General features: G+C 36.8%; 1 pseudogene; it reads left to right on the forward strand.

The window, feature by feature from the left end:
- The window catches only part of LOC108705073, a 260,667-nt pseudogene that overhangs the window by 156,779 nt on the left and 89,938 nt on the right, over positions 1–13,950 (forward strand).

Consider the following 13,950-nt stretch of genomic DNA (forward strand, 5'->3'; position numbering starts at 1 on the left):
TGGGTGGACGAATGATTTTTTACTTTCTACCTTCCCATCGTACCTTCCCATGACAAGTGGACTGTCATGGGTCAGTATGTAAACAATTGTTTTAATATGTGAATGGAATAAAAATGGATTTTTATAGATTTTGTGGTACCGGACGTTCAAAAAAAAGCATAGGTAGGTGTAAATCGAATCACTTTTGCGTGCATTCCTTTGTTCTTTGTTCCTGAGACCATTTAGCAGATTAAATCATATACTAGAGCAGCAATCAGTCTTTTTATTCCCAAGGTCCCAATGTCTTTTATTAATAAAACTTGTACGTTTAGGGCTGTTTGGGTGGCATCTGTATGGGTCATTGCTTTTTCACCAGCTAACATTTTTGACAGTCTTATTTTGAGTTTTCAGTTAACCCTTTTGCAAATGACAGCCATTTAGGTTAGATACTTTAGGTTAGATACAGAATGTCTTTAGGGCATACTGATACAATGGCTTAATTGACCCAATTTGCTTAAGATAATTGATTAGGGCTAAGGGCTATAAAGAACACTGGTAAGAACAATGTGTTGGGGTTATTGTGTAGAAAAATATATATCAACAATATATGTCCCAAGGCTCAATTAGTAGTTAAATTTTTTTTTTTATTACAAATCACATTTAAAATGGTACATACTGACCCACACATGGCCCACCTTATGCGTTTCATACCGGTGTCTCTGGGGTTATTGTGAACCTCTCTTCTAAAGGCTTGGAATAAAAAAAATCATAAATGGTGCACTTACCTTCAAAACTATAGTAAATACTTTGGCTGTAATTGTTTTATTGACCGGGAAAGAGGGATATATATCTAACCCTCTGCTGTTAGACATGGGACTTTGGAATGGTAGCTTCTGAAACTAGTATTCCTAAGACTTTATAGATAATTACTGAAAGCCTTATTTCTTTCAATTAAATCTAACAGTTGAAACAATTCCTATTTAGTAAACCAATACTTCAAACAGGCCCGGATTTGTGGAAAGGCCACCTAGGCCCGGGCCTAGGGCGGCAGGATTTTAGGGGGGCGGCATGCTGTCCAACCACACTCACATTTGTTCAAAAACACTGGGGATGCTCAGAAGATACAATAATTTAGTAAATTTCCTGTGCCCAATCCACATTGTTCAGGTGCCAATTATGAAAATTTGCATGAATAAAGGGGGGGGCACGGGTGACAAACGACAGTGGGCCTAGGGGCGCCCGCTATCTAAATCCAGCCCTGACTTCAAACCAAAAAGGTTAATGGCTACGACATAACAAGGGATATTATATTTGTAGCTCTAAATATATTTCTGATTTTTTTTATAATACCTTGCTAATTTTATTGCATGTCAGTTACTTCTCATTAGTCTAATATGGCATTAATAGAATGCGTGTACAAAAAAGCTTCTAGCATACTTTCACAGCTGCGATAAAGCCTCCCTAAAGTAGCACAGGCACTGGATGCCTAATTTTTAAGCCATGGCTTTTATATCTGTGCAAAGTGAAATAGATTGCAGGTGTGATTTATCATGCTGTTTTCCAGCAACAAGGGATAAATAAAAAAGAACTCAATTTCACACTTAGACTGTAATGAGCAACGAGTGAGTAGATTGGACACAGTAGAGGCTACTGCAGCTTGGTTCAGCTCTTATCCCCTGGCACTCAACATAATGTAATTGTTATTGTAAACCTTAAAAGGAAAACAAGTGGTAAATGTAGCTGTGGTTTGCACCAGTGACTATAATGTCATTGTACATTTTGATTTATAGGGCCTTTATGGGGAATATCCACTCATTTCTGCTGTGCAGAAACCTCATTAGAGTATTATAAATCAAAAGCTGACAAATATTGGCTTGTGTGTTTGAGGAGTTTGCAAATTAGTGTGGAGATCACACTTTTGGAAACATATATAATTGTATAAAATGGCAGGCATTAATAGGAATTATATGGAAATATTTTTAAAATCCCCAACTTGTCAAACTCCATATGGAAACATCAGCAGCTTCTAAAGTGCAACTAATGAAGCAGATATTTGATATGCATGTGTCTAAAATATAGTCCAAGGGTTTTCTAAAATCCCACTGGTCTCTTCTGTTTGCAGACTTGTTTCACTAGACATATAAATACAGATTATATGATATACATACATACATAAATACATTTACACAGTCCCAGACCAAAACATATCACAGTAACATAATGAGATGAAGCGTATATTCAATTTTCATTTTATATGGGGATAGTTCCCCATTAAGGCCCATAAAAAAACGTAAAGACTCATTTATGAATACAAGCACAAGTGCAAAGTAGTTATAGGTGGGCCAAATATTCAGTTCTATTAACAAATATACTTGTGCTCGCACACTTTAGTTCAGCCAGCTCTGATGAATTTTATGAAGTTGCACATTTTATTTTAACAAATAGTGATGAGCCAACAGTGAAACACATTGAAGTCAATAGGTGTCAATTTTTTTTTACTGGCAACAATTTTTTATGTGTACAACAGATTTTTCTCACTCCAAATGCATTAAAGTCAATGGAGCAGATTCACTAAAGAGCGAATCTTACTGACCGTTACCTATTTCGCCAGAGTTTATTTTGCCACCTCAGACTAGGCAAACTGATAAAAAGAAGCTACATCTTCCTCAATCTTATGTCAGTGACATCATATTCTGTATGCCGAAAAAGCATTAAAGTTGTAAAAAAAAAAAAAACGCTGGCGACTTTTTTTTTTGCCTTCAAAAGTCCAAACTATTAAAAATGTATGTGTGAACAATTTTTTAAAACTAATTTCAGGGGTATGCCACATTTGTTTAAGGGTTGGCTCATGTCTAGGGCATTAGAGGATCTCCTCTGTCTTTATTATGGCTCATTGGATATATGAAAAAGTGGCCACTTAAAGCATTTGCACCAACCTTACTATTAAAGATGTCCATACAACTCTTAGGTACCCATCCTATTCAAATAACTTAAGTGCAAGAGTGCTAGCAATGTTTTTCTAGGCAGAAGAATGCTAGCAAAAATTTGCTAGGAAATGCTTGCCCAGCTGAAGTAATGCTAGTGAAAATTCGTCAGCATTTGGCTGCTGCGACGCAACTTTGCATTTTAGTGAAATAGTGTAGTGGTAACAAATCTGCGCCTGGCGAAGTGGCACAGAGTATGTTGATGTGGAACCCCCAAATCTTTTGCGAAAGATTTGGCCGAATACAGAACTGAATCCGAACCCTAATTTGCATATGCAAATCCGTGAGGGGGAGGGTGAAAGAGAACCATGCAAGTAGTGCGCAGTTAAAAAATTTTTTACTACCTTGTTTTGAGACGAAAAGTCACAGGATTTTAAGGATTCGGATTCGGTTCGGCCAGGCACAAGGATTCGGCCAGGCACAAGGATTCGGCCAGGCACAAGGATTTGGCTGAAAATGGCAGAATCCTGGCCAAAAAACAAACTGCATCCCTAGAATTTGCTCCAGAGGCTGTTATTCTTGTGGCAACTTTTTTAAGTCTCTGAGACTTTTTGGTCTTGGCAATGTTTTTGTCGAAATACATTAAAATCAATCGGAATTTTTTTGACTTTTTTGTCTCGAAAACAATTTTGTCTTGGCAAGTTTTCTGTCACGGCAAAATTTTTCAAGGTTGACTTTTTCATCAGTTCCGAGAAAAAAAATGGCATATGGCGAAATGCAGAATTTCACCACAAATCCATGCATGGCTAAAAAAATCATCTTCGCCATTTGTTGCTGCCAATGTATCAGCAAAACCTCTTAAGGCTCATATGGGGGAATGTAATTAAAATTGCAAACATTGTTTAAAATAGCATTTATACAAATCATTAGCGCTACTCACAATGTAAAATCATTCTCTGGCAAAAATTTAAATGTCTGAAATTTGATCGAATGGGAATGATATGAATGAAACTTGAATCAAATTTTCCTCCAAAAATAAACTTGAATGTCAGGAAGACTATTAACATATTCAAATTGATCAATTGACCTCTGCCATTGACTTGTAGAATTTGGCAGGTTTAATGTGGCGAATATTCGAATTAGAACTGTTTCCATGGTGGAGGTGTGATAAATCTAATTTACATTCAAATTGGGGGATTAAAATTCAAATGTGCGAATTATGAGACAAAAAAAATTTAAAAATTTGAATTTACTATTCAACCCTTAATAAATCTGTCCCTTAAAGTATCTATACTATATACTAAGGTGCACATTTACTTAGCTTGAGTGAAGGATTAGAATGAAAAATACTTCGTAGTTTTTTTTCGGCTACTTCGACCATCGAATTGGCTATTTCGACCTTTGACTACGACTTCGAATCGAACGATTCAAACTAAAAATCGTTCGAATATTCGACCGTCGAAGAACTGTCTCTTTAAAAAACTTCGACTATATACTTCGCCACCTAAAGCCTATCGAGCACCAATGTTAGCCTATTTTTGATCGAAGGAAAATAGTTGGATCAATGGATTAAAAGCCTTCGAATCGATTCGATTCGAAGGATTTAATCATTCGATCGAATGATTTTTCCTTCGATCAAACTAAATGCGGTAAATGCGGTAAATCCTTCGAAGGATTTTACTTCGATGGTCGAATATCGAGGGTTAATAAACCCTCGATATTTGTCCCATAGTAAATGTGACCCTAAATGTACAATTTATTCATTATTCTTCTGTTGCAGATTGGACATCGGGATTTTGATGAGGAGAAGTGTCTTCGGAGGGATCTGAAGAGGACACATGCTCTCCTTGCCAACTTGCAGCTTCTTTTGGCAAGTATGGGAGACTCTGGACCATCTGTGGACCATGGAGAGTTAGAGAAAGTCCACATTCAGGTGAATTATTGCATTTCCTGCAGAGTTGTTTTTAAATATCCACCACCATTGTTCATTTCAGTTCTTATGAACCATTTTAAAAGGGATACTGTCACAATTTTGTTGCTGCTGAACCATCACTAATACACAATGTTTTGGGAGTAGCATGTAAGGGTTAAGTAATAAATTATTTAGATAACGTAACTATTATTACGGGTTAATTTTGCAAGGTGGTGTTATAAGGCAGGGAATTTCCTTTTAGAATGTTCTGGAAGTTCAGGGGTAGGCAACACGCGGCTCCGGAGCCCCATGCGGCTCTTCATCCTGCTTGCTGCGGCTCAGTCTTGTGGCTTTGCCTGTCACATCGACTATACAGCCCTTGCACCTGCTGGCGGCTTCTTGAGTGTGCGACCACGGTAAGCTAACGGTTATTTTACCGCGGTCACACACTCATACACACTGCACTTCTGTTTGTTGTCTTCTCATGTTGTAACAGTTAAAATTAAAAAAAGGCTAAAACTGTTAAATGTTTATAAACTGTGTTATGTTTTGTGGCTCCAGACTCTTTTTCTTTAGTGGAATCAGGGACAAAATGGCTCTTTTGATAGTAAAGGTTGCTGACCCCTGGCCTAGTTGATCTATATAAGGGATTGATTAGTGTATCTCATGCTCTTTTAATTGATAAGAAAAACTGTGCCAAGGGACAAGAGGTCAGATACCACTGAGAGTACTGAATGTATGCAGGATATCAGCCCTATATAGTTAAGGTAAACTAGTGGTAGACCATATTCTGTAGAGCTCACCCAGCCTGTCTGACCATCCTTTTGCCTAATCCTGTGTACCGTGACCTTCGGCCCAAAAGACTTTGGTAAAAACCGTGCCCCTTTGCCAGCCAGAACATCTCGCCTTGCACCCCTCGTTAAGTCCAGGTGGCACTCAAGTAAGCTGAGGGCTCCTCCCGAAGCCCAAAGGTGGTCACACTACTGGTGAAGCCGAGCCGAGACCATGGTGCTTGGCACTTGTTCTGGTATTGGGTGCCGGTCGTGACACAATGTCAACCAAATGCCCGTGCACATTTTTACCACATTTATCAATACATTATCGATTTTGTGCGGGAAACGACTCAATAAAATCGTTAAAAAATCTGAATTGTATGAGTTTTTCTGATTTGACGCGCAAAAAAATCAGATTTTTTCAGATTATCAACTGAAAACCACAAATTCTTCGGATTATTGTAAGAAACTCAACGCAGAACACGATATCTTTCAATTGTAAATGGGACATCTGCCATTGACTTCATTACCTTGGCAAGTTTAAGATGGGGCACCTTTTATTCTGACTTTTAGCAGATTTGGGGTTTAATAGATCAAGAAAAAATATAGTTTTTTTCCTCCAAATGGTGTTTTCCTCTTTAAAACAAAAACCAAAAAAATTTACTTTAATTATTAAATATATGTCTGCTCAATATTTCCCCCCATTATTGATCCTTTATTATAATAAGGACAGTGTTTTAAAGAATTAACACATTGATCAAAGATAAAGGTGTCAGATACTCTGATTTGAAAATTGTGCACTATGGGCACAGCTGAACATTAACACTATTTTCTATACTAATTTTTTATCCCCAGTGCAAATTGCAAGTGAGGACATTCATAAATGGGCCCCAATTTGTAATATAAAGAACATTTTTTAATTCAATTGGATTTGCTATTGGTAAATAAGGGATATAATACATATCTACTCCTATATGACTATTATTTTCTTGAATCAAATATTAGACCTTAAGACAGATAAGGGGACATATAAAAGGTTCCCTATTGTCATTTCATATTTAAAAAGAGATTTGCTACTTGTTCCCTTTAGAACAATATGAGCCACGAGTACATTTGAAAGGCTTGAAAAAAGAATTTACCAGTGGGCTTTTTGCCATGTCCTGTTGTGTTAACTGTAATAAATATGTTCAATCTGCTACTGCATAGCTTGCCAGTGTTCAAAGCTTCTCAACCCACTTAAAAACGGATCTGTGCCTGTATCTATATACATGCCATGTGTTTTATCAAAGGAACTTAAAATAGTGACCATTACCAGGATTACTATTGTCCAATAATAAAATCTGTCCATGTATCCCATAACCCTATAAACATGGGAAATAACCCATGGCAACCAATCAGATTGTTGCATTCATTGTTCTACTTGCAGCTGGCTTTAAAAAGCTAATCACTGATTGGTTGATATGGGTAACTGCCTATGGGCAAATTTGTCCAGTGTTAATAAATTAACCCCATTGTTGTGTAAAACAAAAATAAACCTCACCACAACACAATAACCAATAATTCTTAAAACAGCTGTTGGAGGCGTTTCAACTAAATGTTCTTTCCTAGAATACGAATATGAACAATGAATGCTGGCAACTTGTCTGTTTAATGTGCTTTTATTTGTACAGTGCAAAGTCCAAGTCTAGGTCTACAAAGTTGTGTAGGTGATGGTGTTAATGATATAAAGTACAGGTTTGGGACCTGTTATCCAGAATGCCTTCGGTTTTCCATGTAAGGGATATTTCCGTTATTTGGATGTCCATACCTTAAGTCTGCTTAAAATAAATTTAAAATTAAATAAACACAATAGGATTGTTTTGCCCTCAATAAGGATTAATTATATCTTATTTTATATAACAGAGAATAAGGAAATATTTTATCATCTATCTATCTGTCTATCTGTCTATATGGTAGAACAATGTATGGCTACTGAAAGTGGGTAAGAAAGATGCCCCCAAATCCTTAACTGAGCAATAGCTTACCAACAGGTTCAGAACAGTTGCTTGTACAGGTATGGGATCCATTATCTGGGAACTTGTTATCCAGAAAGCTACGAATTACGGAAAGGCTGTCTCCCATAGACCCCATTTTATCCAAATAATTAAATTTTTTTAAAAAGATTTCCCTTTTCTCTGTTATAAAACAGTACCTTGTATTTGATTCAAACTAAGATATAATTAATAGTTTTTAGAAGCAGAGCCAACCTATTGTGTTTATTTCATGTTTAAATGATTTTCTAGTAGACTTAAAGGGATCCTGTCATCGGAAAACGTGTTTTTTTTCAAAACGCATCAGTTAATAGTGCTACTCCAGCAGAATTCTGCACTGAAATCCATTTCTCAAAAGAGCAAACAGATTTTTTTATATTCAATTTTGAAATCTGACAATGGTGCTAGACATTTTGTCAATTTCCCAGCTGCCCCTGGTCATGTGACTTGTGCCTGCACTTTAGGAGAGAAATGCTTTCTGGCAGGCTGCTGTTTTTCCTTCTCAATGTAACTGAATGTGTCTCAGTGAGACATGGGCTTTTACTATTGAGTGTTGTTCTTAGATCTACCAGGCAGCTGTTATCTTGTGTTAGGGAGCTGTTATCTGGTTACCTTCCCATTGTTCTTTTGTTTGGCTGCTGGGGGGGAAAGGGAGGGGGGTGATATCACTCTAACTTGCAGTACAGCAGTAAAGAGTGATTGAAGTTTATCAGAGCACAAGTCACATGACTTGGGGCAGCTGTGAAATTGACAATATGTCTAGCCCCATGTCAGATTTCAAAATTGAATATCAAAAATCTGTTTGCTCTTTTGAGAAATGGATTTAAGTGCAGAATTCTGCTGGAGCAGCACTATTAACTGATTCATTTTGGAAAAAAAATGTTTTTCCCATGACAGTATCCCTTTAAGGTATGAATATCCAAACAATGGAAAGATCTGCTCAGGAAAACCCCAGGTCCCGAGCATTCTGAATAACAGGTGATAAACCTGTACTTTTCAACCTAAAGGCCGTTTTGACCCTGCCCTCTAATGGCCAGTTGTGAGACTCAAGCACCTTCTCTTTAAAGCATGTGATCTTTGGGACATAACTCTGTTACACCAATTGACATAATCCATTTTGGGAACCCTGGAATTACTGGTGATGCTTCATGGTTTTATACATCAGCTTCCATATTTATTATTTCATGGACTAATACTAATATTATTATTTTTCTTTTTGCAAATTTAGTTCCAGGGGTAGAAGTAGGAAAATGGCATGCATATCAAATTATCCACCTTAGCCTGCACAGCACTGACCCGGAGGCAATTTCAAATAGCTGCTGTATTTTTCTGAACTAATATTATTTGAAAACATCTAAATTTTTTGGCATCAGTTTTTTGCTTGAACGCTTGACAAATTCAGGTACCTGTTCTGTTATGTCAAAACAGCAGATATTAAATTTTAAATTTTAAAATAAGTTGGGCTTTTTTCCAGAATAGTGTACAAAATGTACAGTATTCCTGGGTGTTGTACAGAAGGTTTCTCTCAAAGGCAGGGCAGATTTCAGTAACCTCAAATCAATAGGCCAAGTAAATTTGTGGGAGACAGACTAACAGTTGGCAGTAGTGATTGAAAAGAAAATAGAATTTGGTTCATTTTGTAACAGAATGAAAGTAAAATGTCTTATGTTGTATCTAATGGAAGCAAAGAACACAGTGTAATTTGCTTTTACAGAAGAAATAATAGAACTACACTATACAAACATATCACTGGAACTGCTTGCAATACAGAATACAAAATCCCTAAAAAAAAATGTTTTCGTGCTTTCCAAAGATGCACTACATATTCCCAGATACTGATTCCTGAATTACATTATAATATGCAAAACTATTTAAAAGATACAAATTACTGTTACAAATAGGTCAATCATGTTATTTTCATGTTAGCTTATTTTTTTTTTAGTCGGGTTTCTGAAACCACGACTAAACTCACAAACTCTAAAATCAGGATTGTCATGACATTTATTAAAATGTGTGAACAAAAAAAAAAAGCACTGAACGATAAAGCAGGCTGTGCTACTGTTACAAACGTTGTTATATTGACAACAGTGACACATTTTCAGTGAAGCAAAACGGGTCAGTTTCGCCCATCACTAATTGACAGTTAATAAAAACTTAAATACCTCTGAAACAGAAAAAAATAATTATTAATCTAAAGTTTTCTAGTTTTTCAAGATTTTTTCCAGATATGCTTACCTTTAGGGTTAGTTCATACGAGGAGATTTGGGGAGATTTTGTCGCCTGGCGACTAATCACACCGTCTTCTGAGCGACCATCTCCCCGAACTGCCTCAGTGTGTTTTCCCATAGGCTATTATGAAAAGTCGCCTGCGCTAATGCACACGCGGCGATGCGTTTTTCATAGTCGCCTGAAGTTGCCTCGTGACAAAATCTCCTTGTGTGAACTAACCCTTGAGAACAAATTTCTCTTTCGGTTTTTACCTGGGTTCAATTTTCTAAGCTAATGTTTAAGTGCTATTGCTTAAGGGCTACTATATTTTGTTGTGTTTCTTGCTGGAGTCTTATCTATCTTATCATCCCTAACACAATTAGCTTTAATGAATGGCATCAAAACAAAAACTGTGACTATATTTGTGCAACCACAACTGCACTTGCAACCATAAATGATCCCTCAAATGTACTTAAAGGGATACTGTCATGGAAAAAAAAATGTTTTCAAAATGAATCAGTTAATAGTGCTGCTCCAGCAGAATTCTGCACTGAAATCCATTTCTCAAAAGAGCAAACAGATTTTTTTATATTCAATTTTGAAAATCTGACATGGGGCTAGACATTTTGGCAATTTCCCAGCTGCCCCTGGTCATGTGACTTGTGCCTGCACTTTAGGAGAGAAATGCTTTCTGGCAGGCTGCTGTTTTTCCTTCTCAATGTAACTGAATGTCTCTCAGTGGGACATGGGTTTTTTAGATCTACCAGGCAGCTGTTATCTTGTGTTAGGGAGCTGTTATCTGGTTACCTTCCCATTATTCTTTTGTTTGGCTTCTGGGGGGAAAGGGAGGGGGCGATATCACTCCAACTTGCAGTACAGCAGTAAAGAGCACTAGTCACATGACTTGGGGCAGCCGGGAAATTGTCAATATGTCTAGCCCCTTGTCAGATTTCAAAATTGAATATAAAAAAACCTGTTTGCTCTTTTGAGAAATGGATTTCAGTGCAGAATTCTGCTGGAGCAGCACCATTAACTGATTCATTTTGAAAAAAATGTTTTTCCCATGACAGTATCCCTTTAAGATGTGAGAAGGATAAGAAATTATTATACAGGGCTTTAAAGAAGAAATACTGCATGGTGAAAATATGAAATGTTAGACTATAGATACACAGAGACAAATACAGGAGTTTCTCTGCACTCAACCCATTATCAATATATTTAAGACACTTTGAGACATTTTGTGCCTTAAGATACTTACATATCCCCTCCCCTTTAAACACAACAGGGATTGTTTGTACATACATTGCAATATATTTAAGATGGCCAACTATGTCAAAGTCATCCCTGGTATGGCCAGTCCTACACTCAACTTGCATCTGATTCTTTAAGAATTATATTGCTTCATTATACACTTAACACAAGTTTTGCTGCAATTCACTCGCTTTCAAGGTTAAAACTCCCCAATGGCTGCCCTTTTATTGGCCACCACTTAACCTGACTGTAGCTGAAAAGTGTGGGATCAATAACATGGAGCTGGACACTGCTCCTGTATAAACTATAACAAAGATAGAAAAGTTGTACTCACCTCTTCTGTATAAATGTTGTGGTCATAGCCTCACTGCACCCATGCTTAATAGTTTAAATATTATTGATGAGCACAACTTTCCCTTGTTAGTTATAGCACATACAGTAGATACAGCCTTCTTATACCTTCATTGGAAAATGGAATCACTGGAATGAATAAAAGTCAACAGCCATGATAAAGCTGAGTGAAACTGAAAAAGCAATAATTTTGTGTAAGTTTGCTTTTACCAACAAAAGATATCTTTTGTATTGACAGGAGGTCATCCAGTCAATACAATGGCAGCAGGAATTATTGCACAAAGATCAATTATATAATAGATGTACACAATAGGGAAGCAGTAAACCCCAAAATCTTCAGTAATGGTATTACAAAAAGCAGACCTTCATTTATGGCTAAGACTAAGAATTTATTACTGCTAAAAAAAATCTGTAATGGCAGATACTGTATCTGCATTTGTCTCATAGGAAAGTAGTAAAGACAAAAGAGGCATAGCAGAATATTAATTTGGAGCTGTGTAAAGCGAATACTGTATGGCAGAATCTGTTTATTATAAGGTAATAGCATAAAGTATATTATTAAATTCAGCTGGCACACTCAAGGTATGCTTGGCATCAGAGATAAAACACACTCAGAAATGGTTTCAAATTGCCTTATTCTTGTTACACCATGCATCATATCAATAATTCCCCCTTTGATAAAAATGGAACTCAGCAGTTTTGCTGAGAAAATACATCTTTTGTGTCTTTTCTTTAGCTCCACAAAGGGCTCCAGAGAGGGTTGCAAAACAAACAACCTGGTAATAAACATCAAATAGAGTTGTTAAAAGCCCTTTCCTAGTGCTCACTGATACAGCTACACATTCTGTGGTTTATTATTCTCAGTGCGACTTGCCATTGGAATAAATGTATCAGCAAAGTTGTTCATCAATATTTGTTTGGAACTTACAGCATCTGGTACAGTTCACATAGTAAATATTGAAATATTCCAAAAAGCAAACATGAAAAAAAAACAAATACTGTACTGGGAAAGAAACCTTCACCTTTATATAGTGCAGGACATTTGCTGCAAACAAAATATTCTTCTAAAGGAAAGGGAAATAGATTTGATTTTATAAAGTATTAGATTCAAAATTCTATTACAGATGGAACAGACTTTGTTAAAGCATCTGCCACACACATAACCTTATACTTGCTTTTACTGAAGTGAAAGTTGCACCATTGGTGCACAAGATTATTGAAGTCTGTTTTATCCATGAATTTTATTCTGTGATCTAGCTAGAAACACAACAAACCACTCTGAGTCTCTAATGGTTGGGTAAGCTGCTTTCCCCAATTTTCACCATAGTCAACAGGCATCAATACCAAGTGACTCTAATATAATGTTACAGCCCATGATAAGAACCATTAAAAATTCTGTAAAACATGACTATTGTAGAAAAAAGAGAATGTGAAAGAATGAGGATGAAAAAAAAACAACTAAATGTTTTTCCCTGTTTTCTGGAGTAAATGAGCTTTTTTTTCTATTTGCTTCCCTTTCTAGCTATTTTTCTTTTCTAGCTATTTTTCCTTTAAAACCTTGTTTTGAAGTTGGTTATTTAAGGCAAGCACAACATCATATTACAAGCAAGAAAACAAAGTTACTTGAAGCAATCAGATCATTTTACACATTTTACACAATAGTTACTGTTAAGTGGTTTTCGAAATGCAGTTCTTCCGGTATTAGAAAACCAAAAAGAAAATATCAGTATTACAGTATGTGGGCAGCTCTACTTAATGTAAAAAAATGCAGCATGTCTCGAGCTTTTCTCTCAGTGGCATAACAACTGCCATTGTAATAGAAAGCTTTTTTAACTTTATAATAGAACAGAATCCCTTACAGAAGAGATGCCAAGCAGCCTGTCAGCATATTCAGGCTCTGCAGACCTTTATCCACTCCTTTTGAACTAGGGTTTAGTCCTGCAACTCAGCAACATGTAAAGCAGCTGTGCTTCAAAACATAAAACAACGTCTCAAACAATTGTGGTAATGAATTTTCAATACTTGCAGGAATTAACATTATTCAAAAGGGCATATGTTTTGTTACATTCATCACAGCCAAAGATAGGACCTGTTGTCCAAGGTACGTTGTTCTGTAAAGATATTGATTATTTTAGTTTTGACTTTTAAGTTGAAGTCTGATTAAAGGTTCCGAATATACTCTCACACACTGCCTTTCATCGTTCCTCTGTAGCAGTGGTTGTCAAACATTTTCACTAGTGATGGGCGAATTTATTCGCCAGGCGCGAATTCGCGGCGAATTTGCGCGATTCGCCGCCAGCGAATAAATTTGCGAAACTCCCGCGAAAATTCGCGGAAAAAATTCGCCGGCGTCAAAATTTTTTTTTTCGAAAAACGGACGCCGGCGTCAAAAACGGGCGCCGGCGTCGGAAAACGGGCGCCGGCGTCAAAAACGGGCGCCGGCGTCAAAAACGAGACGCCGGCGCCGTTTCGCGAATTTTTCGCCGTTTCGCGAATTTCGTGCGAAATTCGCGAATTTTTCG

This window comes from Xenopus laevis, chromosome 1S (assembly GCF_017654675.1).
Source record: "Xenopus laevis strain J_2021 chromosome 1S, Xenopus_laevis_v10.1, whole genome shotgun sequence".
NCBI lineage: Eukaryota > Metazoa > Chordata > Amphibia > Anura > Pipidae > Xenopus > Xenopus laevis.